Raw genomic sequence first — 11809 nt, forward strand, 5'->3', positions numbered from 1 at the left:
TCACAGCTTGGATGATTGTCTTGGAGATTTTGTGGGGCTTATCCAACCATATAAATTCATCATGTACTTGGCTAAGTATGAACCGGATTCATTCATGTTCATAGAACATTGAAAACCTAATGAACTGCTAAAAACCCTTGTCTTCCAGTCCTTGAAATTCTGGTTTCAACACCAAACTCTTATCTGCAAGCTAATTATTGTACAGATTCAACATTTGTGAGCTACCCAATTCCTCAATGGGGCAGTGCATATAAACCCTAATATCTTTAATATGAAGTACTTCTTAGGGCACTGATGAAAACACACTCTTAGGATCTTCTTCCATCAAAATGAATGGATGATTCTTGAAGCTTGGACAACATTCAACCAAAAAAGGGATTCCACTATTAAACACCTTTCAACCGGATGCAAGATCACACACCAAATCTGGATATCGCTCAGAATATCTGCTAATTCTCCTTCACTATGCTCTTTTCCTCTCTCGCTTTGAATGCAAAGTGACAAATAAAGTGATTAAGTCACCTTTTATTCGCCACAATCTTAACTTTTCATCACAATAAATGCACTTAACCCTAATACTTCCAGATACTTTGTATTCCACAAAGATCTTTTATAGACCTTCATATCTGCTCAAACTCTTCTGGAAACCCATCATAGATGTTTGTGATCATCACATATACCTCTGCAACTTGTCAGAATTGGGCACATATCTCAAATAGGGGGTTTGAAAAAATTTCATGATAGCTTCCCCCAAGGTCAAATGCCTTAGCTTAGTTGTCGGATGAGGTTTCAGCACCAGAATCAAGTGCGGACCCATTTCTTGCCTTATAATCACTCTTCTTGACCCAAGTCTTCCTCATCTGATCTTTGATCTCCTCAAATTTTTCTTTACCCTTCTCATCTGACTTCTCATTCGTGTTTTTGTCTTTCAAACCACTCCTATTCACATTTTTGCTTTTGCAATACTTAGCAATGTGACCGGATTTGTTGCAAGCATAACAAACAACATTTCCTTGACTACGTTTGAAATTCATCTGATTTCCTCTTGATCTGCACTTATTAGAAACATGTCCAAACCTACTACATGCATAATATCTAACATTTTTCCTATTTTGAAAGTTATCCATCACACTTATGCATACGTTTACCTTATGACCATATTTATTGTATTTAAAACATTGACCGGTAAAAGATGGACTATTATTGATCATCCTATTCTACATTGACTAGCCATATGACTAATTTTATTGCAAAAAAATAGTTACCATTGAATTTATGAGTAGTAAGTTGCCTTACCAGAGGCTTTCTTGAGTTGTTCTTTTGTTGTGCTGATTTGGAGCTTTCAAATTTCTCAAATCCAAGACCTTGAGTGTCATTAGGATTCTTCTGACTTGAAAGCATCTCATTAAACTTGGCTAAGATGACTTAGAACTTCTCCTTGTATTCATTTGCAACATCAGGATCATATCTAATAAGAATGATCTGCCTTTCAAGATCTTCATCATGTTGTTTGGCATCTTGCAGGTCAAGCTTTAGTTGTCCATTCTCACTCTCAAGTCTGCAACATTCTTCAGATTTGTCTTTCGGGGACTGAGCAAGCTTCTCCTCATTCTTCTTCCTTTCTCCAATCTCTTTTGTCAATCTCATCACAATGGCCTCCATCTCATTCTTTTGGATTGTATTGGCTCTAGCAAGTCTGTCACATTCTTCTATTTTCTCCTTCAAGACTTCTTCATCAATGCTTTGACTTTCTTTCTGCTTAATCTAATCAACAAGCTCCTTTCTCTTCTCCCTTGATTTTTTCAACTGATCTTTCAATGTTTCAATGTATTCTTCATCATCTTTAAGATTTTATTTCACTTGTCGATTCTCATCTTGTGCATGATCAATATCTTCAAGAGAAACAACCAACTACTTTCTAAGACTACCAAAATCCATTGATTCACCTTCCTGAATCCACCTCAAGTTCTTAGGCTTATTCTGAGGAACTAGGCTCTGATACCAATTGTTGGAGTCAAGGAACGCTAAGAGGGGGGTGAATCAGTGTTCTGCAATTTTTTAACTTTATTAACCTGTTCTTTCAACCACTTAATGCAAATGAAGAAAAATAAAGTGCAGAAACACAAAGCAAAGATCAGCAACACCATAACACAAAGATTTTTATGTGGAAACCTAGTTAAGGTAAAAAAAACGCTGGGATTCAAACCCACAATATCAATATACTCTATTAGAAGTATAAAAATATTACATAAGGGGAATGCACGTGTATTCAGGCACACTGCTTAGAGCTCATTGCTCAATTACAAGTAAGGGCTACAAACCGAAAGGCTCACTGCCTTACAAAATAATTACATATAATAATTGAAATGTTTTAACTGATAAGAAGCACCTAAAAATTCCTGAAACAATTCTGGTTAAGCACAAAATACATGATCACACTCTGCTCTGCTACTCTTCTCTGATCTGATATTCTGCATTATGCCGGAGCACAAATATTTTAACTATGCACGTGAAACTACGCACAATCGCTCATAAACACTTCACATGTAACCATCAACATGAAAAATGATCAAATCAATCGGTCTTATATATCTGCAACAACAATTTTGGTCTTCATGAAGTCAACCCAAAAATGCATAACACGCAACATGAAAAGTGTTACCCAAGTCGGCTCAATCCGATCCAAAAAAAACCAAGTGAACCCAAATAGATTGTCCACATGCTTCCCATATGTCGGATCAACAACCTCGAACACACAAACAACCACCAAAATTACTCGGCACGATCCGCACACAAAATCTTCACATGCTACTACCACAAAGCACTGTTCTACCAAAAATTGTCTACCAGATTTTCCAACTTACTCAATTCACAATACTGGAGGCCATAAACCTGGAATAAGGTAATTTTACATCCACAATGCATCTTCGAGGTCCACAACTGCAAATACTCAACACAACTGAATCGCCAACCACAACACACACTCTACCGGATGACCTGTTCTTCTCACCAGACCTTACCAAACCTCAATAAATTTTCCGGTATGAATGAATCATGAACTGTGGATTGGATATCTGACTCTAGTTGCCATCAATGACAACATCTAATCATCAATATTGTCTCTCTTTCCAACACATGGGAAATACGATACATGTCTCCTAATGAGAAATCTAAGGATGTTAGTGACAATTCTATATTTTTATGAAATTCTATAAAATTTACAAATAAATATACATGAAACTCCAATTTTTGTATAGAAAAATAATATTAGCATATTAATGCTCATTGGATGATTCCATATAATTATCCAAATGCTTTTATAGCGTTAAAATATCATGAATTTCCAAAAGTAATTCAGACTAATCCAAACTATCTATAGTAATAACTCCTAATATGTTATTCATTATTTTACTAACTAAAAACTAACCTACATTTATTAAAAATTAATTATTGTGTGTTAATTTATTTTATATTATTTATTCTAACCTATACTAAACCGTCTAACAATGTAATATTCCAACATTCCCTCTAATTACATCAATCTGCATAATGGATGAAACAATACAATGACTTAACATAACAACCCTTCTAAAAATGATGAAGCATTTCCGTTTATTCTTTGTGTTCACCTAGGAAACACCAAATTTAACACTTTAGCATATTTCCTAATTGTCAAACCTCTAAAATACATGTGAATCGACACATACTCCATTATCCATAAGTACACCACTCCTATGAAACAGAAAAAAAATACATTATCCACAATAAAATACACCAACCAAATGTGAATCAAGACTCGCCCAATTATCCATAGTAACACAACCACCAATTAACTATAAATTGAGACTAAATCAATTATCCATAATAACACTATATTTGTCGATCAAGAATAACTCAATTATCTACAAGTACACACCTACAAAACTATCGACTGAGACAAACATAATTATCCATAGGTACCATTCACCAAATATACAGATCAAGACATACTCAATTACTTGTAAAATGAAAGAAGTTGTCATACTCCTTGCTCCATGGGGGAACCAAAGTGAAAAATATATTTGATGCTTCTCATGCAATGTATCATCTCTAAGTGAGAAGCTAACTTGAGATGAAAAAATACATCCCGCCTCTTATGCCTCCAAACTCCCACTAAATGTGTTATCTTTTATCCATCATTAGAATCTCAAATAGCCTAAGCGTGTGATTTTGAAATTTCTATAAAGTGTAACATGGATAGCTTGAAGAATATGTATTATGTGAAATAACTATGAATTATGTGGATGTCTTTACAATACTTTCAACTTAAAATTAATCATCTCCATTAAATAGAATTTGATAATATCTTTATTTCTTCATTGATACAACTTGCTTGATTTTTAAAAAAAAAATTACTTAGTGCGCTTCAAACTAGTAACCTTCAAAATTAAATTAACATCTTTATTTTTCTTATTAAAACTACTCCAAATTTTCTCTTTTCATATAAATTATCTACAACCTTGTTTATAATATAAATGATCTATTCCAAATATCATAATATATCTCCAAACCTTAAATCATAAATGTAGGAACCAAATTAACGAAACACCATTTCCTCACACAATAGCTAAAAAATATAAACCTCATCTTGTAAAGAATACCTCTAATATTGAATGAGAAACTACCTTGTAAAATGCATTTTATTATGTATGGATTTCTATCATCAAAGATCCCAAATACTAAAAGATGTTCAAGATTGGAGGAAGGAAAACTACTAATCACACCATTATTTTTCTACTCCTTTTTCTGCAACAAACTAATCATGAAATACTAATAATATTTTAAAATTGTATTTTATTCTACTATTCCTCTTCTTTTCAAAATATTTTTTGAATTTTAAAATTTTATTAAGAACAAAAAAGTAATTGTATTTTTCCTACATTTTTCTATTTAAAAACCATCATTCAAAAAATTTGCTTTCCAAAACCTAGCACATTACACCAACACTCAATGCATGTATTATTTACAACATGGATATACTAAGAAAGGGGATGAATTTGTATATGTAAATATTAACTTCACAACCAATTGAACATTAAAACTGTTTATGGTGAATTTGGATAACAACAATGATGAAAGACTAAATGAATTCAACCACAAAACCCTAGCCTAACAACAACAAAGATCCACCATAACATATAAAGATTACCTAAGACAATGCAAATCAAATGAAATCACAAAGATTATACCATCACATGTCCAATAGGGTTTGAATCTTCATTCTTCCTATCTCCATTGATCTTGCTTGATATATTTGCTCTCAGATTTTATATGTGCACAAGAGCTGAACAAAGAACGGAAATGTGGTTGCAAGTAGGCTTGATTGCATATGCAAGTTCGAAAGCGTAGTCGGGGCTGAATGCATAGTGAGTGAGTGAGTTGATTATGATGCATAGATTGATTAGAATGATTGATTATGAAGGAAGTATCCTCTTATATAGAAGACACTATATGAAATGGAGGGATAAGATTGAGAGGTGTAAAAGAGGTCGGCTATGATTAGAGGGTAGGTAGAGGAAATAAAATAATAATAAGAGGGTAGGTAGTGTAGGAATTAAGAGATGAATGACATGTGTCATGGGTGGAAAAGGCTAATGAATTAATTAAATAAATAAATATTTATTTAATTAATAGAAGAAGTGGGATCAATTAAATAAATAAGATATTTATTTAATTTAAGAAAAAGGATAATTTAAATAAATAAAAGTATTTATTTAAATAAGAAATAAGGCTAGAAGAGGATAAATGAATTAATTAAATAAAGATTTATTTAATTAATAGAAGAATTAAGATAAAATAATTAAATAAATAAAGATATTTATTTAATTAGACATGACAATTTTAGGTGTCTACATTTTGCCACTCTTTGAGACAATGCAGCTTGTCACGTTGTTTCAAAGAAGATAAGATGAACTGATACAAAGTTGCCCCAAGATGGGAATGATATGCCCCCTCGAGAGATTGGATGAAAATATCTAGAAAGATCGCAAACAATCTCTCGATAAGAAAGAAAGGCTAGAATGGACTGGCTAGATAGAGTGACAGAGTCACGAGATAAAGAAGATTGACTCGGGAGATGAGGGCTAGGGCTAGGGCGAGGGTAGTCTATAAGATAGACCATGAGGGGAAACCATCCTCATTGTCATCCACACATCCAAGAGATTAGAGTGCAGAGAGAGAATAGAGTAGCAGCAATCAGCAGTGATGGCATTGGTTCACAAATTCGATCGCGTTCGCCGATTTCAAAGGCCAGCAGATGCAAGAGAGCCGGTAAGTATCGCAAAACCTCCTTGTACTTTGTTGCAATAAATGTTGTCATTAATGCATCTTAGGTAATGTAATAAATGTGCATTTATGTCTTCTAGGCTAAATTGGCAGTTCTGTGATGAACATATGTTGTCGATTGGATAAGCCGCTGAGAGGATACACTCAAGCAGGTCCTCTAGGGAAGACTAGGATAGATCGAGGCACTTTGTGATGAACAGTGAGTACCAAGATAGAGTACTTTGTGATGAACAGGGAGTACCAATAGGAGCAGCACTTTGTGATGAACAGGGAGTGCAAGACATGTAGTACTTTGTGATGAACAGGGAGTACTAATATGAGCAGCACTTTGTGATGAACAGTGAGTGCAAATGTAAGCAGCACTTTGTGATGAACAGGGAGTGCAAAAACACGTAGTACTTTGTGATGAACAGGGAGTACCACTAGGATAAATAGCAACACTTTGTGATGAACAGTGAGTGTCACTAGGATAAATAGCAACACTTTGTGATGAACAGTGAGTGTCACTTTGACTGACATGATTGATTTGCTTGACTGCAGGAGTATTTGCCTATGCTAGAGTCACGAGAGATTCCTGTCGATGCAAAGATTACAACCAGAGCTGACATTCGAGGACCGAGCTTCTATTCAGGGTATGGGTTTACGATTAAGGTTATGGGCTTGCACCATATTTTGTATGTGCCTGAGCTTTGGGTGAACATGGGATTGCTGACTGCGCTAGCTGAGAGATGGCACTCAAAGACATGCACGTTCCATTTGCCGATGGGTGAGATGACAATCACCTTATAGGATTTTGAGGATACCGATCGATGGGGAGTTAGTTCCTTATAATCGAGATGGAGACATATGCATTGAGATGAATTTTTGAGGATCCGGGATTGGAGATGAGGGTTGGATGCGTGGCTTGGGATACCATGACATGGACAGGATTAGCATTACCAGCGGTACTAGCAGCAGTGATCAGTGGATTCCTCTGTCCGGATAGGGCAACATGAGGGGTTGATGTAGAGGACACAGGGGCCAGGAGAGATGATCTTGGGGCGGGTCCTTCTAGGGCTCAGACTCCATCGAGGCCAGCTAGCTCCGAGGGAGGGAGTTCATCATAATCATAGAGGGCTCCCTATGTATCAGTTTTGTACCATTTTGTATTATGATGTAGACACCTGCGGGTGATTGTAGCCATATGATTTTGACATCATTGTATCATGACACTTATGATTATATATATGAGATTATTCATCTTTACAGCAGCTATACGCATGTGTACCTATGTGATGAGATGTTTCATGATGTATGTATCTATGTGATGCTTGTGATATGGATGTAAATATGTACATAATGAAATGCAATATTTTTTATTTTTTATGTTTTTAATATGTTATGCATATGTGAATGTAAATGTATGAAATGCAGATGAATATGATAATGCAAATAACAATTTACATGATGAAAATGTTAAATGTTCTAATATGTATTGTGTGCAGGATGTGATGCAATTGTGATATCTATATGTATGTATGAAATGCTTAATATGTGATAATGCAGGTGCAAACTACATGAAATGCAAATGTTTTTGGCATGTCATTATACTTAGTCATGTGATAGCAGGCTACACGAACTCAAGAAGGACGATGGAAGTCGATCAAGAAAGGGGGATGGAAGATAGAAGATATCAAAGTGAAAAGAGCTTCTTGTGCGTTATCATCATTGAGCTTTATTATGGCAAAATAGGTTATGACAATCGAGGCATATGTTCGACCCAGAAAGTCATTGTACCTGTTTGCATGGAGATAAGACAGTCACAAACAAGGAATGCCCCAGTTCATACTAGACTCACAATGTCCTCATATCCTTGGACAAGTCATAGCATTACTAAGAGACAATCCACAAACAGCAAAAGAAAAATAGGTGACGATACCCCATCCTCGCCTTTCTAGTCAAAGACATCCTGGAGATAGAATCTCTAGTCAGAGACATCCCGGAAAAGCTAAAAGACATGTCACCTAAAGATAAAATCAAAAGAAAACCAAGACTCGACACCAAAATCCACTGTAGTCCTCAAGTTTAGTGTCTCTTGTCACTTGTATAAGTCTTATTTGATTGTGGTCACAATGTTTACTTTCACAAAAGGATAGATCACACTGAACCATAATGTTGTCTGAGTCTGTTGAAATATTTGATTTGTTGAAGCCCATTGTTGTTGTTGTGTCTTATCTGAAACTGATTGAATCCATGCAACTGATACTTTATTGTAGAGAAAGTGAAACTTTATTGCAGATTGGCGATGCAAATGTTTCTTTATTGTGGATTGTGTGCGTATAGACTGCAGAAAACTGGAAGAAACTATACTCCTCGAAACATGTGATGTTCTTAGTTCCACACCCATTACGAGACGTAGGATTTGCCTTAGCCACATATAGGAGAAGAGTTATTATGAATGGAAAGGAGTGAAAAGGAAGGTTTATTGTGAATGGCGAACCAATCTTGGGTAGATCAATAACAAGCCATGATGGGAATGGGTAAGTTTATTATGAATGGATAGGATGTGAGTGTGTGCAAAGTGAAGGATGAAATGGAATCCTGAAGGAGGGAGGAGCAGTGTCTCTACACATGGCACTGGTGACCCATTTTTCACCATGGTACTTGCCCAGGGCGCCACTAAAGCGGTTTTCACCGTTGGACGAAATGTTTTTCTTTACTTTTTTAATTTTTTTGATTTTTTTGTATCTTTGAATTTTTTTATTTTTTTATTTTTTTTTAATGTTTCTATGATTTTTTTTGTATTTTTGATATTTTTTTATTTTTTTGAATTTTTAAATTAGGATACTCTAAAGAACTATGTGTAAAACCTACAAAGGTGCATGTTGTTGATAGGATCCTCCAAAGGTTCGCCATTTGGAGTTGAGAGCTGATATGCACCAGATCCATATGTTGTTGTGATGACGTAAGGACCAAGCCAATTTGGTTCGAACTTGCCCTTCTTCTCTCTGTCTTGCTGATTTTTAGAATTTTCTTTGAGAACTAAGTCACCTACCTCAAATGTACGAGGCTTGACTTTATGATTGTAGTTGTATTTTTCCTTGACTGAATGATGTGTAGCTCGAGTGACTGTCTTCCTTGATGAAGAAATTGAGATAGAATTACTAGTGTGTGGACTACACAGGCCCATATGCGTGTCACCTAAAGAAGTTTGGGCATCCCTGACAACAAAGACCTTCAAGGAAGCTCCATTAAAGGTCCATGATGTATCACCAGAAGGGAATGAATGTGCAGAACAAGTAGATGAGTGATGAAGGCTTATGATTTTGAAAAGAAGTGAAAGTAGGATAGCATGATGGAGACTTATGATCAACAAGTATGCTTTTTTACTTGAAATTTTAGAACTTTTGCCCCCAGTTATTTTGATATTAGGAGAGATCAACTCTTGTTCTTTTTCTTTCATAGGATTTTTATCCTTGACCTTGATTTTTGCCGAGTCCAATAGCTTTTGATTTTGATTTGGACTAAAGGACTTCTCTTTATTTTTTACTTTTAGATTTTTCTTTTCATAGCTTGATTTGTGATGCCCAATGAGTAAGGGATTTTCTGATTCTTGTTGATCCAAGTCTAGGAGAGGAGTGGAAACAGAAGGAGTGGATGAAATGGTAAGGCTATGTGAGTTCTCAAGAGGGCTAGTGATATGCTCAATAGATTCTTCGCTGGAACCACTCTTAGGACTACTGATATCAAGAGGTGCTTGCACCACTAGAGGAGTTTTGCATTCAGACTTAGTAGCCACAACACTAGATGGTTCATACCCAATTCCTTGCAAATTATTTATAGATTGTTCTTGTTGACTGAATACCTTAGGAGATAGTGGGAGTTGATCAACATGAAAGATACACTCACCACATCCCGGTTCTTTAATCTTGAATTTTGCTTTGAGCTCTGCTTGCTTTGATGTAGAAGGTTTCAAGGATTCTGGATCCACATATGCTGATGAAGGAATAGTTTCTCGATTGACTGGGATTGTTATTTCTGATCGAGGTTGCAGATTGTTGCAATATATGAATGGATTTGGATCAGCTTTGATGGTCACTTCAACTCCATTGTGTGGAAACTTGATACATCGATGATATGTAGATGGGATTGCGCTCATCTCATGAATCCATGGGCATCCCAAGAGTATGTTGTATGTGAGATCTAGATCAAGGACTTGACAAACCACATCCTTTGTAACCAGTCCAACACTGAGAGGTAAGGTGACTGTTCCTTTGGATGAATACTCTTCATCATCATATGCTTTGATGGTAATTTTGTTTGCAGCATTTACAGCTTTGTCTGAATATCCCAATTGTTTAATAGTACTCAATGTACAAATGTTTAGACCTGCTCCTCCATCTATTAGGACTCATTTTATTTGATGTTTGTGTATGAAGGCTTCAATGTGTAGTGGTGCATTATGTGGTTGACTTACAGAGGCGTCATCAGCTTCTGTGAATGTAAGAGAGTGTGGAATGGAAAGGTATCCCACCATGGCTTTAAATTGGTCCACGTTCAGATCAATAGGGATGGAAGTGTCTCTCAGAGTTTTGTTAAGAATGGCTTTATGTGTGGGGGATATGCGTAAGAGCTCAAGGATCGAGATAAATGTGGGTGTCTTCCCTAACTGTTCTACATGGTCATACTCAGGCTTGGTTGATGAGGAAGTGATGTTTTTGGTTGGAGCACCTTGCAAAGTGAATTTACCTCGACGAGTTGTAACATGACATTCAGAGGTAGGTTTGGAAGAAGATCCAATTCCTTTCAGAATGATCTTGAGTCTCTGGGTAGAATTCTCAGGGGTTTTGTCCTTGATGATCATAGTAGAGACATAATTATCCATTGAAATGTGATTGATAGTTGAATCATAGTTATAGGATGCTCTTGTATAGTTGGTTTGGTCATCTGTGGCTTTAGCTTTTCCCTTGTCATGCTTTGGGAATGGTTCCTTAAACATCTCATGTTCTTGATTGGATGAGTGTCCTTCAATCTCAATGTCACCTCTATCAATAAGATCTTGTATGATGTTCTTCAGTCGATGAAAATTTATTGTTTTATGACCCTTGCTCTTATGAAATTCACAATGCTCATCATCATTCCACCAATTTGGTTTAACCTTTGGCTCATATGGAGGCACATCTGGAATCATTATTATTTTGTTTGCCACTAGCTTCTTGAAAACTGACTCAAGTGGTTCTCCCAATGAAGTGCACTTCCTTCATGACTTTGAAGTTGTTTGAGTATTCACTTGATTGTTTATAGAACTTGATCCAGAAAAAACGATTTTGGGTCGTATTGTATTGGCATCCACAACACCATCATTGATTGTGTTCTTGTTTTTGTTCCAAAATCTTGGCTTATCTTTTCCTTTAAAGTCATCTTTGTTTTCCTTGAATATCTTAATGACTCCTTGTTCAATTAGGACCTTTTCTATCGCTAAGCCTTTTTCAATGACATCCTTGAA

This window comes from Cryptomeria japonica, chromosome 1 (assembly GCF_030272615.1).
Source record: "Cryptomeria japonica chromosome 1, Sugi_1.0, whole genome shotgun sequence".
NCBI classification, from domain to species: Eukaryota; Viridiplantae; Streptophyta; class Pinopsida; order Cupressales; family Cupressaceae; genus Cryptomeria; species Cryptomeria japonica.